This window comes from Alosa pseudoharengus, unplaced genomic scaffold (genome assembly GCF_046254945.1).
Source record: "Alosa pseudoharengus isolate Yale_2024_CS ecotype anadromous, Long Island Sound unplaced genomic scaffold, YU_APseudo_1.1 YU_APseudo_1.1_scf_15, whole genome shotgun sequence".
NCBI lineage: Eukaryota > Metazoa > Chordata > Actinopteri > Clupeiformes > Clupeidae > Alosa > Alosa pseudoharengus.
In genome coordinates this window covers 29543380-29569376 of record NW_027468620.1, presented here as the reverse complement: position 1 = coordinate 29569376, position 25997 = coordinate 29543380, and the positions used below count along the sequence as shown (strand labels likewise).

Sequence of the window (25997 nt, the reverse complement as noted above, 5' to 3'; positions counted from 1 at the left end):
AATTGATAACAACCTAATTACACTTATCCGGTTTTGTATTACGGGCTAATGAACTATTAAAATGCTATAGGACTTGTGTTTATTCTGTCATGGTCTGTATGTATGGTAGTCAGAGTCATTTGTTGTAATACAATGTGAATAGTTCACCATCATATCTGTGATATCATGATATCTGTGCCCAATTTTTCATTTTCTGTTCTCCATTACAGAGGAGAGTTTGATCATCGGACAAGACCAGGGTAATAGCATTAGCACTGAACTGAGGACTTTCTTTACATTACTCTGTGATCAGCTTGATGTTAAAAGATGCATGTCAGTTAATGTCTTTTCTCAGAGGGCACAATAAGGAGCTTGAGAAGTACTGTATCTGAATCCAAACTGCTACACCTGTCATTAGCTTTAGCAGATGTGATGTGTGTGTTATGCGTGACTCAGACTGTATGAGACGAAGTATGCATATTCAGCAATGTGTGCATGTGGTATATATTTTCCTGTGCTGTGGTCTTATTTGCAACCGCTTGCAGCGAAGTTGTCTCTCCATAGGCAATCATGCTTAACTGATTGTGTAAAATGGCAACATTGAAATGATCACAGTAGTGGACAGATCTTATACTGTGTGTAATTGCAATGTTCCACTTCAAAGGCTTCTACAGGAGACGGAGAGTGGGGGAGAGATATCCTTAAAATACCAATTAGAGTAGCTGAAGGAAATCTGACCTTAGCTTTGGTGGGCCACACTCTTCCAGAGGAGGCTCAGTGCATTGGAAAATTCAGCCCACACCTTTCAGCTATGGTTCATAGCTTCCATATCAACATTTCTGCTCGTAAATTAACTCACACCCACTTACGGATTATAATGTCAGAACGCATTTCCGCATTGCACTCAAAGGTTTATGTATTAAAATATAGATTATGTTATTAGAGATTTAGCTGTATTCCTTCTCCACACAAAGCAATGCACTCATGTACTCCATGACAAGTGGATAGGAGATCATTCTCCTGCCGTGATCTATTTGAATCACTCTGTGTGAGCCTGTGACCCTCAGCTTGATATCACTGTCCACTGCACACCTCTAGCCCAATAATACCCTCTCCTCCAGACATTTCCTTTTTTTTTTTATTTAGCCACTCGGCGGCTTGAACTGAGGCTAGCCAACATGGGTGCATTTCTGAAGCGGGGGTAGTTCCTCTCCATGCCCTCCCAATCCTCAGAGGATGCAGCAGCAGGGAGCGGCAGGAAGTAGTTACAGCCAGCCCCGGCCACATTTGTCACTGAGGCAGGCCCGCTGCTCTCCGGGTTGGTGGCCTCATTTCCATTTCAGGATGAGCTGCTGTTTGCCTGCGCTGCCTAGTAACTGTCAGATCCAGAGTGTGATTTATGTAAATCGGCTGGCAGGGGCCTCTGGGTCAGAAGCGATCTGTTGTGAGACCACTGCTGGGCAACTGAGCTGCATAAACAGCTAAAAATGTCCCCGTTCCCCCTCACCCAGAGACGCCACGAGCAGAGGAACACACACTGAGAACAGCCACAGCCATGCAGTTCATAATGCACACAGAGAGAAAGGCAGTATACAGCTTGTACTGAGATGGCTCAGAGCTGCCCACTCCACCCACCTCCCAAAGGGCCTAATCAGTCACCTCCGGTAGAAATCACAGGAGGGTTGGAGTCAGTGGTTTGAAAGGTGGAGGTATCTCTTCTTGTCACCTTTGGTAATTTATGTCAAGCAAAGAATAAAGATAAGAAGTCTCAGTTGCTGTTAACCACTAACCCAAGAATGAACGAAACATTCTGAACATGAACTAAACATTCTCAACATTAAACAAATGTGCTTCTTAACACAAATCAAGCGCTATAATCTCAGCTATGATATGAAAATATTATTTCATTATCGTTTGTGTGTGACTCTTTTGTATTGTGTTGAAGTATTACTCAGATCTGCAACATACTGTATTATGTAGCAGGGGCTCGGTGGCTTTGGATGTTGGCAGGGTTTCTTATACCTTCTGCTCTCCCACTGCTGACTCCCATTCACACCTGCAGTCTGGAGCCAGGGAAGGCTTTCAGGTGAAGATCCAAACACCAAAATAGAGCCGTGCTCACAGCAAGGTTAATGGGTTTAATGACCCACGCATGCCATCTCATTCTGACCCCCGTCTGAGTGAGAGCATGCGGTGATGGATTTCTCATCAGAACATCCTACTTTGTGTGTGTGTGTGTGTGTGTGTGTGGCTCTTAGAGGCTCTTAAGAGAGAAAATGTAGAATGTCTACGTGTTTACTACAGACAATGCAAGTACAGGTATGTGTGTGTGTGTGTGTGTGTGTGTGTGTGTGTGTGTGTGTGTGTTCGTATATATGTTGTATTTGATACAAACAATCAAACCTGCTCAAACATTATAGAAATGTGGTCTTGTAGGCTATACACATAATTTTGGGGTGCACCTCTTTGCTAAGGATAAAAGTCGTTGTGAGAAACCTAAATCCTTTATTTGCATTTTGTCGTGAATAAAGGGTTCATGCTGCCGTATAAATCAGTGAAAGAACTTTCATAAGCTACATGTGTCTCTTATCTCTGTCGTGCAGCAGGGCTTACAGTGGCCTTCCATCATCTGAACCAGCAGCAAAACAAAACGGAGAAAAACAACAGCAGGATCCACTTCATGCCATTTTTTTCACTCCATGTGGTCTGGATATTTCCTCGTGTTTGACTTGCTACAAGAATTTAGTTTCACTGACATAAAAAAAAAACATTCATGAAAAACTGGGCAGAGTTTTTTTTTTCTGCTCAGGTAGTCTGTCCGTAGGCCTCCTAGTCTCAAAGCCTCATTAAATGACTATGTGTTAAATTATGTGTTCAGAGAGAGAATTTTGTTCCAACACAATCAGGAAAATCCACGCATACATTTCTTCAAACACAGTGTGAGTGTCACAAAATAATTAGGCCAGCACATGGCTACACCGTCCCCAGTGACTGCAGTTGAAACCACAACGGTGCGGAGGAGTTTGCCTTGTTCCTGATGGCACGACTTGAAATGGCTCCATAAAAAAGCAAACACTTTATGTCTTATGTGCAGATGGTTTGTGTGGTGTGCATGTGCCAATGGGAAATTTAATTGTGCCTCATTTAAAAGTATCTGTTTTAATAGCATGCTTGCTGGAGTTCCCTGCTGGCACGTTTTAATTAGTTGGAATCCATTAGACTCCAGTTCCTGATCTACCTGCCAGGGTTTATCACTGGTCTGGGATTACACAGGAGCCATTTGCAAGCCTACTCTCAGGTCCGCTCATTATGAAGCAGTGATACGAATACGCCTACCCTATCTGCACATGACTCCTGCTCACTCTGTCTGCCTAGACCAGAGGCGGCCAGAAATCCCTCAACCATTTAAACACCTCATGAAGATATTTAGATGAAGTTGCACTTCTGTGGCATTGCAACGATTGGTAACACTTTACTTGACAGTATCGACATAAGAGTGACATAACACTGTCATGAACACATGACACTGTCCTGACACATGAACCCTAACCCTAATCCTAATCCTAACCCTAACTCTAACCCTGAACCTAACCCTAAACCTAACCCTTACCCTTACTCTTACCCTTACCCTAAACCTAAACCTAAACCTAACCCTAACCCTAACCCTAACCCTAACCCTAACCCTAACCCTGACCTAATCCTAATCTCTAACCCTAACCCTAATCCTAACCCTAACTTGTTATGACAAAAAACGAATGACACTTAATGACAGAAGCGTTATGTCATAAAAGTTTATGACTTGTTTATGACACGTTCATGACAGTGTCATGTCACTCTTATGTCGATACTGTCAAGTAAAGTGTAACCCAACAATTCATAGCAGAGTGGCTAGATGACTCAGATGAATAGCTAAATCGTCAAATGTTCAAGGAAATGCTTCAGTATGACAGATTTGCCTCTCAGTGTGATTTAGATGTGATTTGACACTCTGAGAAATGATACCCAGATATGGGTAGTGTGTTTTCCCCTCTTCCACAACCTGACTCTTTCTTCCTGGTGTACGTTTCTTCACGATTTATCACTGCAGAGAGAGAGATCCAGACCCAGAATAAGTGCAGTGTGGCCAAACACTACCTCATAAAAGGGTCTCCCTGGTCTCCCACTCCTGCCAGTGGAAAGTGCATTTACAGCTCCTCATGATCCCGGCGAACTGGATCAGTCAGCAGAAAAGAGCTGACTTTGGTCTAATTTGTGTTATGAAAGGCGGAGGGGGGGGGGGGGTGCACTGGCCTCAGAAGCCTGCAGGCGCGTGTTGGCACAGACTTCACAAAGCATCAGGACTGCGGAGGCTGAAGTGGCATGTTTTTCTTATCATGACTCTTTCCCCTTCTTCCTCTCTCTAGTCATCCCTCCCTCTTTCTGCAAGACATCAACTGCAGGCAAGTGTTGAGTTCAAAAAGAGCTCCCAGCGACATTCATTGGGGACAGGCATATGTGACCTCGGAAAGGTTTAACAAGTAAATATGCTACTTAGAGTTGTTTCACATGCAAGGCTATACTGAAAAGTTGGGGGGCATGAAATAACATCTTTCTTGCATTCTGTAAAACTGCTGAAACCAAGATGTCACTGACCCAATATTTGCCATGACTACCTAAGATAATGTACCCAAATGTTATTGTGTACATTAAGGGACTATGTGTGCTAGTACCAGGATATGTTAAATTAATGCTTGAAGGAAGCAGTGTAAAAAACATACCGAGCCAGAATTTTTTGAATGATCACAGATGAGGTCAAAAGATCAAATGTTTATGAGATCTTATGTAACAGGGTGACTTGTCCATGGTGTTCAAAGGGAAAGGGGACCTGTTTATATGGGAGGACCCCCTCTCACAATTGGTTCTCTTGAGGCTCATATACAGGAATTAACACTTGTGCATAAAATAGTAATTTTTCATGAAATATATCACCTGATTTTAATTTTTCCTAAATGGCTTGCAAAGACAGACCTTAACTTAATAAATCCCATTAGCGGGTATATATAAATGGCTTTGGTGCTGACTGTGATATTCATCTCTGCTGTGTTATTACAATAATGCAATGGCAGAACGTGTAATTTATGATCTCCTGCCTTTTCCCCAACAAGCCCTGTTTCACTCCCATTATGAGATGCTTGATTTGATCTGCAAGACACTGAATCTGGCTAAAATAATAATTTGTAAAATATGTAGTATACTTGCAAGAGAGGCTTATATATTGCTGAATTATATCCCATGTGGATTCGGACACTTTATAACACAAGAGCTGAAATGTTTGTAAAAATGAGAGATGTTCATTTGTGTGGATATGCCAGACTGAATGTGTCTACATAACCCTATGTGTGTGCATGGTAGATTATGAATGTTCATGCTACATTTGAGTGATAAAGGCAGATGTTGTTTTGTGACATTTCTAGTCATAAGTAATGTAACAGTTTGCTGAGTGAAGAGGGTGTCCTTTGTGAAGATGCGTATTGATTCTCCTGAAAGCACCAGATCAGGATACAGGCAAGAGACCTCAGCACTTCACCCTTTCACCCAGAGTTCAGTCTTATCTTATTCACCCATGTCCTTTAACACCTCAGCGTCTGTCACTGGGGCCCCCAGGTGTGTCGCCTGAATCTGAGTGTTAGCCTTTATCCACCAATAGATTGGCAATGATCGATTCCTCTGAGAACATCCAGACTCAGGTCAGATCCTTATTTTGGTTCACAGGAATTCACAATGTGATGATTAAGTCAAATTAAGTTCAATGTCATGTTTTACTAATGCATTTTGTATGGATGACTAGTGAGGTTTTTAGCAAGACTCGGAAGCCAATTGTGAGGCCTTTATCTGAATACACATTAGTATTAAATTAGGCAAGGCAATATTGAAAACAGACATTATCACTGCAACTTATAAAATACAGAAAGTCCCCCTTCAGATCATCAATATGAGAGACATTTTGCTATTTTATGTTGAGTTAAAACATAAATATAGGCCTAGTGAAATGAGTATAGTATAGTATAGTATGTAAGGATAAGGGATAGCAACCATATAGTATAGAATAGTATAGTATAGTATAGTATAGTGAAATTGATCTTGCCTTTTGCATCCTCCTCCCCTCTAGCGCTGGAAAATGGACTCGGAATGTGGCTGTATGCGAATGCGAGCTGATTGTAAGTACCAATTCAAAATAGGCTACAGGCCACCATATACCCCCCCCCCCCCACACACACACACACACACATACACACACACACATGCAGACTCACATACAGAACACACATACACACATAGGCCAGAACCGAGCAACAGACATGTCTAGGCGTGCTTCCCTGGCCTGTGATAACAAGAATTTGCTGCCCTGCTCAGCTCCTCTGTCTTCTCCCACTGATGTGCTGCCACACACTTTGCCAATTCCTCTCCAACCACTCCCATTGCCAGGGCACCACAACCAAAAAGCTACAAATGATTACGTGCAAGCGGAGCCTGCTTTGTGTTTGCCCTCTTTATGACTAATTGAGCTCCCCACTGAATCTGATTACTGCACTGTGAATTTACTGCACCTGGAACTGCTGTACTGGCATCTGAGCACCAACACGGCCATTACACAGATAGTGGCTGCTTTACACCCTTAAAGATATTACCATTCCACAAACCTAGTTTCCCTTAAAGGTATTACCATTACCCAAACCTAGTTTCCCTTAAAGGTATTACCATTCCCCAAACCTAGTCACTTTCCTGCCTTTTCATAGTCATATAGTTTTGACAATCTCCATAAAGGCAATAAACAAACATCCAAGCATTGGAGTTCACATTTTTGATTATGAGCCTTGGTGTTCATGGTGTGATGTGGCAAACCTCATCTGTCTATCAGTCAGTCATGTTTGCATTGCTTTGGTTGGGTTATAGAGCCTTTCTTGCCACCACGCCAAATCCTGTTGTCGAGGATCCCTAGTTGTCATGGAGATCCTCTCTAGGTGGGAGGCATATTAATACCTTCGTGGCAGTGTGAGCTATTATCTGTGAGGAGTCAGTGACAATATTAGAAGGCCTCTTTAAAAGTGGGCTTGGTGGCTGACATTTCTCAAAAGGGCAGCTGCACTCCAAAAGATGATGACACAAAATGGCCAAAAGACCACAGTGCAGCAGTTTTTGTAAAAAATGACATTCTGTCTGAGTCTTAACACGTCAAAGTGAACCCCACAAAGAAAGTTGTGATATCATACTGGCATTTGTTATTTTAGTATCACACTGGTAAGTGAAGTTGTCTGTGAGGAAGGACTATGTCGTGTTTGCCGGGTGGTTGTTTTCTCTGGAGTCCGCTTCCTGCTCTGCCCTCAGGACATCCTTGTGTTGCAATGTCAAGTCCGCGCAGATCTAATTCTGGTGAGACATGCAGAGCCTGTGACCTGCCTCTATTCACCGCCGTCTGTTCAACTATAACATTGGGACCCATTAATTGATCTTGACATTCATTTACCAACTAAGGGTATCTTGTTCTCCATTACAGAAGAGCCTGTTTAATGCTGAGACGGGAGCGTGAAGGTCTAGCTCTATTTTTCCATTTGTTACCTCTCTCTTGAGTTACGAGACAATTGGACCAATCTTGTTTCACAAATAAACCTTCACACAAACATGTGCACTGGTACATACTCTCATTCTCTCTCTCACCCCATCCTCAACGCACACACATAGCCTACTGTTATATTAAGGTGTAAATAGTGTGCCAGGAAACAAAACAACATATCAGGCCCATTAAGGACTTGTACAATAAATAAGGACTATAGAGCTGCTTGTTCTCCAATGTGCTTTAGTCTCATTTTGGTGTAAAAATGGTCAAATGCTTGCTGTATATACTCTAATGTAAACACAGAACAGCAGAACAATAGGCAGTTTAGTGTCTTACAGCTCATGAAATGTGCTTTTCATCAGCCCTGTCTCATATATCAGCTTAATAGGTTTATTGTGTAAAAATTTAAAGATAAAATGCAAAATCAAAATACAACTACTCATTACCACTAGAAGAAATATCTCTGCTTTACAGTTGCACACAGGCTACTGTTACACCCTCCTCCACCACTCAACATCATTCCTAACAATATAAAAGTATTAGCTTTCTCCTCAACAGACCATACAACAAGTGTTTCTTTGGCTCTCTTGAGGCATAGAAAACCACATGTGCACCACAGAATTACAAGTGCTGAAGAAAATCATTCATTTTCCGATCAGGATAGGACATAAAATGATGGCACAAGTCACCTCCAGCGTCTCTCGTTGTGGATGAAATACTGCATTCTGCCTGTTTGATATTAGAAATGAAATACAGAGCTATTTGCTGTGCCAGGTCAGCCAATACTGGAGGATCTCAGCAGGCTTCCCATTGCAATAAGAAAACAGCAAGTCACCATTTCAACCGTAGCTATGTTTGATAAGGTCAGCAGATCCTGGACACAGAATAATTATCCTTTACTCATCAGGTTTGAGAAATTCACGGAACTCAGAAAAATTGGTTTCCATGGGGGCCCGTGGGAAGCTTTGATGGACACAGCAGTGCATCTTTCCTATTAGCCCTGAAATAAGCAGCGCTGCCCTCTGCCCGCTTCTCTCTACTAAATCCACCACAGTGAAATTTAGATGTGCTCCTCTTGACTTCCCTCACACAGCCTGGGAAGAATCCATGAAATTCACCCATGAAAAAACACACACGTCTACACACTGGGGCTGTTGTCAAGCCGCCATAAATCACCGCAAAAAATGAGCAAAGGTGAGCGTGAGCAGCGTGTTGAGAGCATACATCTGCTCTTGTGTAATGTCGAGTGCTGCCTGATGGTCTGTTCCTGTGTGGTGACTGATAGGAGCAGCGCTGGAGATGCCTCAGTCGGACCATTAGGAGTCCAGCAGCTCAATAAACATTTATGATAAGTGCACTGTCCTCAGAAAATGTTATTTCACAATCCCCACATGAAAAAGGGCCTCCGAGCTTTTCTCTGCTGCAATTGTCCTGAACACATTAATCCATCCAGTCAGTAGTTATTCTGGGCCATGAGAGTGGCTTTGCCCCCCACTCTCTGGCTCTCTGAGGTTCAATGGCAGAAAATCCATAGCCTTTCTAAGAGGAGGAATTCCATTAGATAACAGATATGGAATCCATCTCGATTCGCCACCTTATCTTCTCTCAGGGTGAGAAATCGATACGGTAGCTTCAGTTGAACTGCCAACAATAACAATAAATTGATGGGCCGGAGAGAGAGGAGGTGTGGTGGGAGCTGTAGTGGCAGATACCGGGCGCTCTTTAATGACAATGGTGTGAATCAGAGCCGGCTAATTGTACAAACTATTTCCTAAATGAGTGAGAATGGGATGCAGGGAATGAAAAGTTGTGAATGAGCTGTGGGCAGAAACAAAGCACGAGGTCCAACAGAAATGCTAAGATTTGTTGAGGCGCTTGAAAAGTGAAAGATGTGATCTAACAACCCTAATTGTGGGCAGTACCAGATTTATTTATGTGCGTTTGTGTTGCTAGTATACTTGTACATGAATGTGTGCCTGTGCACGTTTGTGCGCACAAGTCACTCTAGATGTCTTTCCGGAGAGCTGTGGTTTCCTGTTGGGAATGCCAGGTGTGGTGTTTGCTCAGGCCGTTGCTAGGTGACACATTCCAAACAGTGCTGTGGTTGTGGGGTTACCACAGCTCTAGGAGGGAGGTGAAGTCGCTCTTCCCATGAGCACCAGCTCCTTGCTCCCACACTCCCCCCTGCTCAAGTGCTAATGGTTGAGAGATATTTCAACAATTTCATTCTAGTTTTAGATGGATGAAATACTGCAAAAAATGATGCGCACTTATTACATCTATGTGTGTTGCATCTATGTGTGCTATATATGTTGCCTATTATTATTTTGTTTTTTGTCAGATATAGACAGGTCCCTTACATGAAGGGAAAAAAATTCACAGAGCTCTTTCAAAATATCTCAATTTGGTTCCCATGAAATGAGAGCCAAAAGATATGAGCCAAGCACTGCAACTTACTGTCATATCCTAAATTGTATTCATCTCAAAACAGTACAGAACAATAGTATAGTATCTTCACAGAAGATTACTAAACATGCAGTATTACCTGAAGCATAGTTGGCCCGCTGTAGTACCTCTAGTTATTATGTCATTTTTGCAAATGTACTTAAACATAGTGATATTTAATCCGATTTATGACACATCAGTCTCTTTGACATTTATAGTACCCAGTTCTTTGGTAAACACACAGCGTTGACAATGTTGTTGCTGTGTTCCTGACCTGTGTGTCCAAGTTTAGCTCCAGGGTGAGCCCCAGTGCATCATCAACCTCTGCCCTGGTGCAGAGGCTCAGCCAGCAGGTGTCAGTCTTCCCTGTGCTATCAGCGGACTCACACCCCACGTGCTCCTAGCCTGCAGGGAGAGGAAAGGACAAAAGGCAACCACAAACTGCCTCAATGGCTTTCTCAAGAAAACATCCAAATTAACAGTCCCTTGAAAGATACACTCAGTGGCCATAGTGGCTTGTTTTTCTCATTGTGTGTGACCCTATCTCCATGGAGATGACCCTACCCATAAGGAGTGTGAAGAGAACACAGCGTGCATCACCAGATAATGTTAATATTACTACAAACAGTGAGATATAAATAGCTTTGCTCTTATCTTTCATTATTCATTGTGGTTCTCCTCCTGACATGCTTTCAGACATCATTGCAGATACAGTTCATTTGTGTTTTCATCACACTGATTTGGGCTTCAGTGATTTCATATGAGCTTAATACAAAGATGTTTGGTTGCCTCATGACAGAAAACGGCTCAATACATAACTTCCATATCTCTCAACCTGCTGTTTTAGGTCAAATGGGTAAATTAATCAAGATCTATACAAGCCTCCTAAAGCACTGCATAAAATCTGATTGGAACAATAGTTTACAACTGCAACATTAAATGCGTGTCATCTCTCCTCGCCTGACAAAACTTATCTCTCATAATAGTCTGAAGATCATCGTGGTGGCCTCCCCCCTTTTTCTCCTCATCTCTTTTTCCTCATCACAGCCTCGTGCTCAGAGAGGAGGACCACCCTCACTGGGAGCTGAGCGCGAGTTAATTTCATCCCACACAATGACACAATCTCAGCGGCTGCGTCGCATGGCCATTGTGCTTCCGTTCTCTCCCTGCCGTGGAGGAGGGAAGCATTAGCATCACTGACATTGAATCATCAGTGCATGAGAGCCATCACTCCTTTGAAGGATTAACTTGATTAGCATGTTTTCATGCCACTCGTCCTGTAATGGCCCCGTTGAAGCACCCACTTGTTGTGTTGGTGAAACATGCCCGGACTCACAAGACTCACTGCCCGCCTTTTTTTTTTTTTTTTTTTTTACTGGTGCATAGCGAGAGCACCACAACAGGCACCAACAAACATGGGCTTTTACATATCACTTTCCTGAGCTCCCCTTTCTGCCTGTTGGGAATGACCTCCAGATGTTACGCTTTTGTTCTATTTGTCTTTCACAGTACACAAATACCACTTACCTTATTCATGGTTCTGGATGGGTTTGTGCCATGCCTTTATTCCATTACTTATGCTGTAACATTCTTTACCCTTAGCAACATTAGAAACACGTTGCAATGGCATTACAACAATAAGAAAAAAATGCAGATATCAGCTATTGTAGTGCATGTTTGTGTTACCCTGGGCCCTTCCGTCCCCCTGTGAATCGTATCCACACACCCAAAGTCCTGCTTGTCCTGTGGAGTTTTCCTAACAACATGATGTCATATGCAAGAAGGTATTTCTCAGACTCAACCTGTCTGCTCCTGCCAGGGCCCCGGTAATATGATCCACATAGAGAGGCTCAAGGCCACTCAAAGACAAGACCCTTATTTAGTTCCTCTGGAGGAGATTCAGTTCTCCTGCTCTATGGTCTGTCCTCAACTTTATGTAATACATGAGAGATTCTAGATGGCTGATTATACAGCAGAGAGGGGTACAGTTTGAAGGAGGAATTATTCTGTTGTTGTGGTTAATGATTTTTGCTTGTAAGCATGTTTAAGACTGCATGTGCACATGCCTACATTTTTTAATCATCAAGCTTAATATGAATGTTTGAAATAATGCTTCCTTCTCCGTTTTGTAGGTTATTTGAATTCAGTTGAATTGAATGAATTCACTGGACATAATTAAGAAAAGTAGAGACCTGTCTATACAAGGTATCACAGTGAAAATCAATCCATGAGGTCAGGAGAATTGTCTGTAGACCTGCAAGACAGGATTGTGTCAAGACACAGATCTGGGGAAAGATAAGAACATTTCTGGAGCATTGAGAGTGGCCTAGAGCATGATAGCCTCCATCATTGTCAAATGGAAGAGATTTGTAGTTCGAGATCGACAGTCTTCCTGGTGCTGCCGCACACCCAGACTGAGTGATCGGGGATGAAAGGCTTTGGTCAGACAGTTAACCAAGAACCCAGTGGTCACTGCAAATGAGATCCAGATACCTTGCAGAGATGGGAGAACCGTACAGAAGGTCATCATCAGTGTTGGAGTCCACCAACCAGGCCTTTAGAATGGCCAGACAGAAGACATTTTTCAGTAATAGGCACACGACAGTGTTTTGTCAGTTTTCTGTAATGGATCTTATATCACGAGAAGCCAAATCCGTCCGATGAAACAAAGATTGAACTATTTGGCCACAGTTTCACAGTGGAGTGTGTGGAGGAAACCAGGCACTGAGCATCACCTCATAAATACTCTCCAGACAGTCAAACATGGTTATGGCAGTGTCTTGTTGTGGGACTAAGTGAACAGTCAGGATAGGTCTCATAGATGAATGCAGAAAAATATGATGTCAAAGTGATTCCTCAGTGAAAAACTTAGGACTCAGGATCTCAGGCTGGTGCAAAGGTTCACATTTCAAGAAGACAACAATCCAAACCATACCACCAAGAAAACACAGGAGTGGTTTGGGGTAAACTGTGAAAGTCTGTACCTGGGTTGTATCAGCGATTGCAGGCCCAAAAAAGGCCTAAACATAAATTATCACATTCATGTAATCTCTCCTAACGACCCGCTAGCTGCCCGCCCCATAAGCAGGCCGTCAAAAAAACGCGTCTCTGTAGGCAACCTAGGCTCTGAGATCTGCACACAAAAACAATTGCTAACAACAAGTGTTGCCAACCACTCAAAGGCAAAATAAAGTGTTCCAACCAATAACCGACAAGATGCGCGTTCAGGAGAGTTTCAATTGCACGGGAGGGAGGGGGAGGGAGTAGCGAACTAGCTCTCTGTTTTGTTTGAACGTCAACAGAAGTGACGTTAACTCGCTGATACAACCTTTAGAGGTATCAATGCAGTTTTGGGTTTTCCTTCGCCACTTGACTCCCTTTTACAGTTGTGGAGTATTCTACAACTGTCATAAATATCACTCATGGCTAGCACCCTTCCCCCAGGACTCGGCACATGTGGAGTTGTATACAAACCGGCAAAGATCATTTCCAAACAGCCATGTTGCTTTCATATGAATAGTAAAGTAATTTGTGATTCTCTGGGTCAGGGAGAGCAAGTTACAAGACTGGTTCTCCTTACATGGAAAGGCGAGGACTGCAGAATGCATGCAATTCTCCCTATTAGAAGTTTATCATCAAAGTGACTTCAAAGATGTAAAACACTTGCATAGGTTGCCCAAAGAGACCTAAAATGGCTGTATTGACACTCCCCATCTAACCTAGTTGAGCTTGAATGATTCTGCCCAGATGAATGGGAGAAACTTCCAAAAGAAAGGTGTGCCAAGCGTGTAACATTCCCAAGAAGACTTGAGACTTGCTTCCAAAAGTATCAACTACTGAGTGAAGGGTAAAGTAAATTAATTTTTAATAAAACTCCTGTTTTAATTTTAATTATAAAGTATTGTTGGTAGATTAATAAGAGAAAATAATACATTTTAAGATGAGTATGAAATGGTAAATAAAAACAGAAAGGGTCCAAATGCAAACTGATAACAGGATATTACAATACATCTATTACACCATCCAGTTTAGGAGCAATTCCACTAATTAGCAAAGTCTTATAATTAGAGCTGACGGAGACGGGGGCTTTGGATGCTTTTGATTTGTCCTAAGATGGCAGGCAGGGTCCTGTAAGTCAGTGGGATGAGGAATGAGACAGAGGGTGAACAGGACACTTATTTAATTCTCTCTCCAGTCCTTGTTGTGCCGTCCCAAGGTCAGGCACTGCATTGCATGACAATTTGAAGTAGGCCTTTGTAATGTTTTCAGTGAGTGGGCTATTCCTCAGTCAAAGACATTAAATTAACTTAGATCTGTTAACACGTCAATAGCAATATAGTTACATACCAAAAACTCATAAGACACATTGTGGAAAGTGAATGCATACTTTTGAAACGCATTCAAGCAACTACATATGTAGGGTTAATAACATGTCATCTTCAAAGACTGACAATTTGTCTGCATGATTTTATCAGGAGGGGAAACAATCCAACTACCCCCATCTTTTTCTCTTCATTAGGAAGTGCAACAACCCCCCAGCCTCTGCTCTTTCCCGGAGTCTGGCTTCACTCCTCGCCTCCCCCTCAATGGCCTGAGGGGGCAGTTAGCTTCTGAAAGCCTTGACTCTATTGTGAGTACACACTGATTGCCTTTGCCCTCTCCAAAGTCCAGTCTTTCCGCATGGGGTACATGCCATGTGCTTTATCTGGTTGTGCTCACATTTTTTTACTCAAAGTGAAGGAGAGAGAGAGACAGAGAGACTCTAAAGCTCCCAGTCTAAAAGCCAAATGCCCTTCTCATTATTTTCTATTTCTATTCCTCCTTCACTCTCTCTCTCTGTACTTATAGTCTCACCATAATCTATGGAGGAATCAATAGTAGCCTCACTTGAGTGCATTTCTGCTGTTCCATGTTGTCAAATATGGTGTCAGAGCCTGTCTCTGTGGTATAATGTATGCCCCTTCCCATATCCCACGCGGTGGCCTAATCTGCATTTCACTTGTTTGCTTACTTGTTTAATGTGGTGGTTAAAGGTGGTTTCTTGCAGGTAGTATTTTTTCTGTAGAGGCCTGTAAAGAACTCTCTGTCTCTCCGGTGGAGGTGTAAATAACCTTGTGTGTGAAAGCTCATGTCAGCGCAACTGAAACTCCCCTTCCATCATGCAACTACAAAGCCCTGGCAGCATCCATCATCTCTTGTTTGATAAAGAATTGGCTGAACAATGTTCTTTTTTTGCTACCGCTAAACCCTAGACACATTTGTTAAATGTCATTGTTCTGGCAAAGGACTACAGCAAGGGTACACCTGAAAGGTGATGCAAAGCTTAACTCAAAACAATGGACAAACTCACAAATGATTTAACAGTGTAATGGCAGGGACCTGCCACATGTTTAAGGAAAATACCTTTTTTTGTGCTCCACATGTGTATCCAATTCCTTACATCTGTATAAATGTAGAAGTTTATATGGACATTCTCCAGCTCAGGTCACCCCAGCTATAATCCATCCATCTTCATGGCAGCCACCTGGCCATATTGTTTTAACGACCCTGAGCTCTTACAACAACTGACTTCTCACTATGGAATTCATCTACTGATGGTAGCATGTAAGTGATGAACATTTGAGAATTTTGGCCAATTTCATGAAAAACACGACTAATGACCCAGAACAGATAGTTTGCTGAGTGGATGACACAAAGCCCAAAGTTACTCTCCAGTGATGCGTTTGGATGTTCCATGGCCTTGCTGTTTACACCATCAAGGGGAAATGGTAATGACTCATCTGTAACACCAAACTTTAATCGGATCACTGATTGTTTTTACTGCTGAATACATAAATCTTCAAGTTTACAATTTAAGACATTATATTTATAGTGAAGTAGTCTACATTAGAGTTGTGAGAAAAGTTCAAATGACAAGGAGTTTGATGAAAGGATGGACTGACACAGACTGCAGCACCACTGTTGAATACAACAGAATCTGCTTCTAAGAATAGGGCTGAAATAAAAACGAATGGCTGCTTTGACCCATGATGTCATTAGCTAGATTTATCCCTGCCAACTTAGATAACTGTACAGGAGCAAGTGTCCTTGAGACAGTGTTCTGTGAATGGACAGTGCATTAGTGTCAAAACTCTGATTGAAAAACTAAGGATGTCATACAATGTTGCCAGTTGGCTGAGTTTAAGTGTGCTGGTTTAAGAGAAAAACTTACAGCATGTTAAATCTTTTTTCTGATCCTGTGCAATCACAACTCATACTAGGCCTACTCTAATTCTAATTATACAATAATAATAATAATAATAATAATAAAATAAAACAATAATGAATAGCAAAGATACATCACATCAACCTTAAATATGCCTAATATCACCTTTCAGTAGCTGCCTAGGGATATAGCCATGTAGCAGGCCCATCATTTTAGCCATTTTATCAGTGGTGTCTAAATAAAAATAATTAAAAAGACAATGCCAACAACGAGTTAGGTAGACTAGACATCAGAATGAGGCTGATAAATGTAATTCATTATAGGCAAGTCAATCATGTCAAAATGCATGCACGTGGACTAACGTTTCAACCAGATTCAACACGAGTTCACCATGATGATTGGACAGTTTATCCGTGAAGTCTGAGCTGGGGGCACAAGATAGCCTACGCGCGCTCACTGAAACAACTAATATAGCCTAACTAATGTTCTATATCATGAGAAAATGATAACATAAAATTCAGAAGAATTTCTTAATGCTGCATGGTTTATCCGGTTTCATCCGAGAAATAAAGCCACTGCACGCAAGAAGACTTATTCTTTCTGGTGCACCACTCCAGACTCGGAACAGCGCTGTCTCCCTAGGCAGTCGAGTCAAGTCGTGATAGCGAGGGTAGCTAGTGTGGATGCTTGTGCTGTTGGGAGAGTCATTGTTCCTTGACGTCACCACTCAGCCAAGCCTGCCGCTGCTGCTCTCAAACATGTCTTTGTTATTCAGCTTTCTGTTCTATCGGAGACCGGTGAATCGCAAAATACGGAGAAGGTATTCCCTCACTGGTGTACAATGACAGCAAAGGAATAACCATGATGATAATAATAATGATGATATGATGATGATAATAATAATAATAATAATAATAATAATAAGAAGAAGAATATAGGCTACTACTACTAGCCTACTAATAATTATTTAGTTTACTGTAAAATATATTAGGTAGCCTACATAAACAACACTGATTGCCATAATAAACAAAAGTTATCAGTGGATGATGTGGCGTTTTTGAATATTTTTTCACATAAAGCAATCTCGTTTATTCCAGACCAAAAAAGACCCATAACCAAAAACATTTGTGCCCTCACATTCCAATATGTAGGCTGGGCTATTGTAGGCAAGCGTGCTGATCTTAAGACAGTCTGTTCGGGTGCAGTAATCCAACCCTACAAACACTCGACTTGACTCTGGGACACATTTTGCTAGCAACCACGAAGCACGGCTCTGTGGTAATAGAATAGCCGATGTAATTTGACACTTCAACTTGCCGTGCTCTACGTTAGTTGATTCAGGCACTCACACACACCACTGATACGTTGTGCGCTTTCCAGTGGTTGTGAAGTGTGAAGAGACAACAAAACAAGATTTGAAAATACAGAGGATTTTTGATCCCGGCTTTGAGTTTTGGCCATATCTGAAAGTAAGTTCTGTGTCTATTACTATATCTTTCTCACACCTCGCAGGCTTGACTGAGAGTGTGTTTTGTGCATTGCCGTGGATGTGCTCTTTGCTCTGGTGCTAGCACCGACCTCCGATAGCTAACAATGGAGTAGTCTCTTAAAGAGTAACACCAGAAATGTGGCTAAATGTTAGAATTATGAGAAGAAACAGGTTGTGCTAATTTGTATGAGCAGTTAGATTAGATATGAAAAGATAAGGATCTTGATGAGCAGAATGTACATTCGGTGATAGTACCTTAGTGCTTTTAAAATAGCCAAAACAATCTCAATTTAAATTGAGGATGTGATTTGGTCCTCAGAACTCTTTAGAGATAACATCAAACTAGACTTACGGTAATCAGTAGGCTACTATGTATCCTGCATTTAGACGTGGTACGTTCTATTTTGCAATGTAACGTTAACGTTAGGCTCGTACTGTGCGCGGGTATCATTTTGGAGTTGTGTAGACATTAACAATACGTTAAGTTAATTTGTCGTCTGGCTGTAGCCTAGTCATGTAGTTGACCTCATCTTCCAAAACACCCAAATTCAACTCCTTTAGGTGTAAATTGGCTGAAAGACCTATAGTCTCATCGCAGAGGTATGTTGAGAATGTAATTACTAGCATAGTTTTTTTTTTACTTAACATGCAACTTGCCTGCTATCAGATGGAATCTAGCGCAGTTATTTGTTACACCATGTTAATATGGTAGGCAAGTGTGGATAAACTGATTGACAGTTGTTTGATACTGTTCTGTAGGCTACTAGCTCTACACAAAATGCTTTCGGGGACACTGTAAAGTTGCTCTTATCTGCACGTAGCTGTGCAGATTTTCGCTGTAACCCCTTTCATAAAGTCATGGTGTCAGTAAGCTTTCTGAGGCCAGTTAGGGTTGAACATGTGAGAATTACAGTTTACAGTTCGTTATACTAGGCTACCAAGAAAAACTGCAGATGAAAGAACAGCGCGCGAGAGAGAAGTCCAGACGAAGACCAAATTCAGTAACGCCCCTTCTCTTCAGGTTTGAGAGAAGCGCGACTCCTATCTGTCCCAGGAAAGGAGCACGGCACATTAAAATAGCATATGTGTATGATGAAGCGTCAACATACGTTTCAGATGAATTCAGTTTTCTGTTTTAGTAATCAAACGTGGTCCTCAGCTGTTTCTGCATGTCTGATTAATCATTTTATATAGCCACAGTGCAACATGAACTATTTTCAAACTCCATGTCTTGCTGTAAACTATTTTTAATATTAATGAGACATGACCGTTACGATCGTCGCTGAGCAGTCACAACTTCTGTTTGTAATGCAGCTCTGATGACCGGGCTTACCTCAGTGCCTGTGGAGTTCATAGGGGGAGCCTCTGTTTCACACCAGCAGCATGTCGATATGCAGCCCCAGATGTATGTAGACAAACGTAGATGGGCATGCGTGTGAGGCATTGGCAGTAAAGCTTTATTGTGTCTTAGGCCTATTTGTTTATGTGGAAGAGCACATTGTAAATGCTAGGGATCGATGCATTTTGTTTGTTGTGTTGTTTGTGGAAGAGCACAATGTAGCCTAATTACTCATAGGGACCCGTGCCTTTTGTTTGTAGTATTTGTTTGTTTGTGGAAGAGCACACTGGAAATGCTCATAGGGATCATTATTAATCTTGTCTGCTGTTTTGCTTTGTTGTCTGTTTTGTTTTGAAGTGATAGTATTGATGAGACATATGCCTGACTGTGAATGAGAAGAGTGGTCTTCTTCCTCTTGCCCCTGGTTAAGGGTCTGAATGACCATTGGGCAGAAACAGCAGTCAGCTGTGGGCTTCCTCTGGTCACGGTGGGGACACTGAACTTGTTATTGAAAGTAAGATCTGCAATGCCACACTTGTGGGAAGGATCTTAAATCACAGGCAGGCAGAGATGTCTGTAAATTATCATTGTCTTTGAATCTTGTTTCTGATTTGTCAGGAATATTCAATGTCACACATCCGTAATGTCAACACCACATTATTTCCATCTTTTCACAATCTGGCAACTGTGTTACTACATCAAAATAGTTACTATCAATCGTCACCATCACCATAACACATCACAATAGAAGGCTAATATTGTCTTACTTTACCATGCTTGTTTTGCCTCACCAATGACTAAGGCTCCAACAGCAGACATCCTCAATCAGAGGGCAAGTTTAACTCAAGACAAAATAATCTCAATCTATGTTGTGTTGTTACACATGTACCTCGGGTCTCCTTGAGTGAACTGTACACATTCCTGTCGCTCATAACATGGTTTTCTCTGTGCTCTGAGTCCTTCTCTTGTGTTGCATGCTCTCTCCGTCAGGAACCTGTTAGCCTTTTAAACCTGCATCCCACTAATCAGTGTTTTGACAGGCTTGACATTTAACTGTTAGTACACTATTGTAGAGAGTTGTGAAATAGTTGGCTTGTGTTCATTCATCATGGTCCTGAGCTGTCGTCTCGCCACCAGCTGCACACACCCACTCTTCAGCATAATTCAGGCATTGTTGCACAGTCCTTACCCTGAGCTCAGTGCGCTGTTGATCAGCACGACAATATTACTAAGAATTCACAGCCTGCTGCTGCCGTTTATATGGTAATGCTGTTTCCCAGGTGAGAACTAGTGAGAAGCACCTATTAGCAATCTGATAAGGGTCTTGATTCACACTGTTGCAAATGTCACTGAAATTACTTGCATAAATCACTGGTTTTGTTAAGTTGAAGAGATTGTACTACAACATTTACTTTTGATTTCCCCAATATTTTCTATACCAGATTATAGGTGCTGTAAGTGATTTTCATTCTGAAGAAAATAAATAAATAAAAAACTGAAATGCTTTTAGACCAGCAGTGATTACTAGCAGAATACTTGACCGATGCTCCTTTGTCTTTTCTATATGGTGATACTGAGAATGATGCAACAATATATAGGGCCTGAAGACTGAAGCAGAGAAACAAAGTATCCAACATTTTTGTGGCACTCTTTTTATTTCTCACGTCTTCAGACTTCAGGTGTTTTTGTATAAGTTATTTTGGAGTGCCTTTTTTCCACAGAGGGTATTTCAGTTTGTCTCTTTAGTTATAAGATGAGGAGCTGACTGTGTTGCTCTCTCCTCTTCGGTCATGGCCTCAGGATTGTGTGTGTGTGTGTGTGTGGCTTCTGCTACCCTGTGCCCCTGTAAGTGCTGTTCCCTCTGATGGGGACTTCCAGGCCCACGCTGTCACTGGCTCATGCATGTTTGATTTGACGTGCCTTGAAAAATGAACGCTGAAGATGTCACAATGGCTGTATCCCATTTCTGTCTGTAAGAGCGAGGACCTTGAATCATAAATGACACCCAGCCACTCAGACACAATATGAGAGTTTGAAAATTTTTGCACTGGAGAACAAAATGTTCTTGCTGCACTCAAGATTTCCCCAGATCACAAGCAATTACCTTCACATGCTGTGCCTGATGAAATCTTGCTGGGATTTGAAACCTGCTTACTTTGTACTTTATAAATGACTCTCAGGCAAATATGCTTTCTGAAATATTTTGGTTTTAAGAGATGGGAATTAATCCTTATTGAGAGTTGCGTGGCGATGTACTGATACATAGATCTTTTTTAAAAAAATCTGTTTTGGTACATTTCATATATTCTTATCATGTTCAGTAAAAAGAAACGAGTCTCAGAAATGTTGAAGATCCAGGCACCAAATGAACATGAAAGGCCCAGCACTATGTTCCTCATTGTGTTAATATTATTTTTAATGCACTCTGTTTATGCAGTGCAACATGATGCTAGACACTGCTGGTCCCTTACCTCTGCACTGATATTGTGGTGTATTCCATCATGTGGATACCTTGGGACTTGTCATCTTGTCTTGGCTGCATACACTATCTGCATCTCTCAGTTCTGTGTGGGTGACTTCTACTGCCAGGGAGACTGATGGTAGACATTCTGTCAAGGCAGTGAAATTACATTCAACACAGCCTTGAGGAATTTATACTTCCTTGTTCTCTGACAAAGGAAATTAACTGGGATTTAGCCAGATAGCACAATTATTTTTTTAGGGCAAATATTTCCTCCAGATATCTGAATCACTTTGCTTGTATTAAGCCATGCAATATTAAAGGGCACTACAACAATGACTGCGTTTTAATCTAATTAAGAGAAAAGACCATCCTGACATAACACTTGAATATGGAATGGAATATGGAACTGGAATATCATTATGACCGCCCCTGCACACTGGCAGGCGGTCTTATAGTAAAGTCCTTATAGGCATGTTTCGACACTCGGCCGCCATCTTGGCAATACCTCCAGGCAGCTGTTTCGGGCAAACAACATTGGGCTCCTATCTAGATGAATGGGGAGAGATCCGTAACTCCACATGGACAAAAAGACATTGAACATACATCATGTGAATCTGCATTTAAATCTGACATACCAATTGTGGAAATTTTTCCCCCAATGTGTTGATTTGCTCACTGCGCATGCACCAAATTTTGCATTGGCTATTTGGCTATTGCTATGGTAACGGTGGAAATAAACATGTTCAGTCTTGATCCCGCTGCTTGGACCCCAATGATGACTACATAGAGCTATATTTAAATATATTGTGATAGTGTATGCCCATGCCCCGTTATAAATGCCCATACTTTTAATCCTAGGTGTAGCAATTACTCTGTGTAGTAATTCTTCAAATTCTTCATATTCATATTCTATATTCCATATGCTATTTTACTTTCCAAATAGATACCAAGTACCAAGTTACTCAGTGAAACCCATATTTTTACTAAGTATGCATGTCAAATTTACAAAATGTCCAAGTTTGTCACAGGAATCCACAGTCATCCTCATGTTCACCAGAGAAGTTGCAAAATCTGCTGAAAATGATTCTGCTTCTCAGTGTAGAGTCGCCACATCCACAAAGCATAGTTTCTTAAATTTTCATATACACAACAAACGTTTTAGTCTTTGGTCAGAAATGTAACCTTAAACTTCTCTCAGAATGGATAACATCTCTTTCAGTTAATACTTGCGCATAATCTCACTTTATGCGGTGGTCTTATTAAGCAGCATCACTGTGCGGTACATCTAGTTGGGACTAGAGAACACAATGGTACAATGCACTGATGTCAATGCAGGCTTCTGCCTATGGGTGTCCTTCTCTGTCTTGACGTCCCCCTCTGGCTCTACATGTGTTTCATGCATCAGAGAGCCTCGGCGGGGCTCGTGAGGTGACAGCCAGGCAGGAGGAAGTGTGAGATAGAGCATGATAAATACTGTGCGTGTCTCTGTGCGTTTATGTCCAAGCGCAAGTTGGCATGCAACTGCAAGAACCACTTACCAGGTAAGTGCTGTTTCCTCAGCTCTTAATAAGTGCACCCTAAGCGAAGTGTCTGTGCTTTCTCTTCTCTCTCTCTCATTCTTTCTCTGTATCTCTCTCTCCTCCTCTCCTGCTTTCTCACACACATCCTGATGTGCCTGCACAGAGACTTCCCATCCCTTTCTGTCTCTCGCACTGCCAGTCCAGCCAGACTATATCCCTGGGTTATGGGCTCATGTTTTTTCACTGCTCAGCCTGCACTTCTCAGATAAAAGAGGCATATTTTAAGCCTCAGTGTGAAAATATTGTCAGCGAGCAGGTCTGTGTTGGCAGTTTTGCTTGGGTGATGCACTGCAGGCTCCTGCATCTTTCTCATAGCAGGAACAGAATGTCCATCTGACTGGTTGTCCCCTTGTAGTTCATTATATCATTTAGCCTTTTTTTATGTTCATTTAGCATTGATCTTTTCTCATACTAATCAAATTTGGTGTGATTAAGAATGTTAAGATCATTCAAAGGAGGAATTTTGTATAATTTTTAATAGTCAAATAGAGTGAATTATATGCAGCACCTTTTGAAATGTACTGGCTTTTTTACATGAGTTAAGAGTTTAATTCCACCTTTGTATTCATTTCCATATCTTTGTATTGTTTTAAAGTAGTAGGCAAGATTGACCCATATCTACCATCTAGTTCAACCCAAATGCAGTGATGGCTGGATTTTTAGCATTTAGCATTTTTATTTCTCACACTAGAGTGCATCTTCTCAGAAAACAGAAGCCACTGTTACACTGATCATTTATCATAGCTGTAATGAGATTAAACTAATCAAGTGTATTCCAGAGACGAGACGGCAATGACACACTGTGTGGGGCTTGCCAGAGATTGTCTTCAAACAACATTTGTCATTGTCTTTCTGTGCTTTTTAATTAACTGTTGACAAACAGCACCAGCCTTTTATGTTTTATGATTTAAAGGATGTTCAGCTCCAATCTCCATCAAAGTGTGTCATCTCAGAATACAATAGGGGGTAATGGCGAGCACATGTTCATCCAGACATCATAATTTGCTCTGTGGATTGTTCTGTATGCACAATAAAATATTCAGTGTCATGTTTTGAGAATTTAAAATCTCACTCCCAGGCCACACACCGCCTCATCACCAGCATGGTGAGATTCGAATGGCTGAGGTTATGGCTGACTGCTTTTGTTGTGCAGCATTTGTGTTATGTTCATGTGGTCCCATGCATACATCCTTAATCTATTGAAGTAGGTAACACCTTAGACATTTGATCTCTCCATTCATATCTTTTAACATATTGATGTTGTATTATGTTTTATGGAGTAAGGATATTTTTTTCGACGGACTGACACTTGTTACTTCCTCACATGATGTTGCAAGATAAAAATGGACCCCGAGCAAGTCCGTAGAGCAAGTGTTTGTGTGTTTCAAATTAGGATGTGTGCACGACACAGTGGTGTGTTATGTGTAGGTAGGTGTTGTACACATATCAAGAGGCCTTTGAAATGGCAAGGGTATAAATCTGAATTGGCTGTAAGTGCATTCAGTGTAATTAGTGGTTCTCAGAAGTTTAAATTTGAGTTAACTTGAGAGAAATTTCAGATGCAGTCTGCATCCATACCGATTAGGGTCCCATTCTCCTCTCTAGGTTTCTCTGAGACCTTAAAACATTTTCTGATCAATTTAATTGAATATGACGCAAGGCTGTGAAAGTTCTGTTGATATAGCTCTCTGCTGACTCCTGAAAGTGAGTTCCTGGTGAAAACAGTAGAGGCTGGCATTTATTTGCTTGGAAAGCCTTTAGAGTTTGGAAAGCCCAAATGAGAGAAACTCCATCTGAAGTGCCCCGAGGGTTCTTTTCTCCTCAAATTCCAGCCTGTCCGGCTGCCAGCACCCACAGAAGTGTTTGGTGTGTGGGGCTGTTTTTCAGAGAAGGCAGCTAACCTTAGACCTGCCTCTCTAAGCTGCCATTGACAACTTTAGCAGGGGAGGTTCCCTGTTGGCTGCACAGGGACTGGGCAAGGCTTTTGTCAAGATAATGTGTGCACAGGGGCCATGTCTGCTCTACCTCCCTTAACACACTTCACCAAGTAATAGAAATACATTGCAGTAATCAAACCATCTAGTCATCCATATTCTTTTGCCTGTGTTTGGGGGAGGATTTGTGCATTGTTCATCTGGTAGTCAGCAGCAGCCACTTATACTTCAAATACATCTCGAAAAGGGAACTTTGCCTCTATTTGTAAACAATTGACCCAAGACCTCGTACTTCCAACTGCTCCTTTCTAGCTCTGTAAATTTGCCTGTCTTAACTTAAGGTAATAAGCTCAGATTTGTGTACGGAATGTCTGGTATTGTGTACTGAAGTCATAGCCTAAGCATTTCCTTAATGGTTATTTGGAATTGGAGGCTTGGAGTCAAGGTCAGGTGTTGTTATGTATCTTTATTAAGATGAAAATTGTTTACTTAGTCCAAGAATAACATTGAATTGTTGAGAACTGACCCTTGTAATGAGCCTGGCTCCCCTGTAATGTTAGCTGTAGACAGTGTCTAAAAAATTACCACACGTCAATGGCTTCTGGCCATGGTTCAGCAGTTCATTTGATATTGAGTGAGGATGCTAGCTGCACATTTGGGAAACTGTGCACAGCCACTCGCACAACATCGCAGTGCTGTGGGGACAACCTGTCACTTGAGGTAACTGCCACAATGGACATGTTTCTCCACCCTGCGTGCTGTGGGGAGTGCTTACGAAAGAGAGAGAGAGTGGGGAAAGGCTCCCTGCCCACGCCTGTGGAGTGCAGCCCATTGTGGGGCTCCTTGGGGCAGGAGGTGCGGCGAGGGCTTGGAGAGGAGGAGGAGAAGGTGCTGGTCACGTGAGTGCTAATTGTATTTGTGTTGGGTGCCTCTGAGGCTGTCACAGTAAATCTGTTTGACTCGTCACT

The 25997-nt window shown here is 41.9% G+C and overlaps 1 protein-coding gene across 3 annotated transcripts in view; it reads left to right on the top strand.

Moving 5' to 3' along the window:
- Positions 1-17560: 17560 nt before the first annotated feature.
- The window catches only part of zmiz1a (zinc finger, MIZ-type containing 1a), a 116356-nt gene continuing 107919 nt past the window's right edge, over positions 17561-25997 (top strand). For all 3 annotated transcript variants that reach the window (XM_076286209.1, XM_076286210.1, XM_076286208.1), the window contains exon 1: positions 17561-17692. The gene's annotated coding sequence lies outside the window, so the exon portion shown is untranslated. The remainder of the gene's footprint in view (positions 17693-25997) is intronic.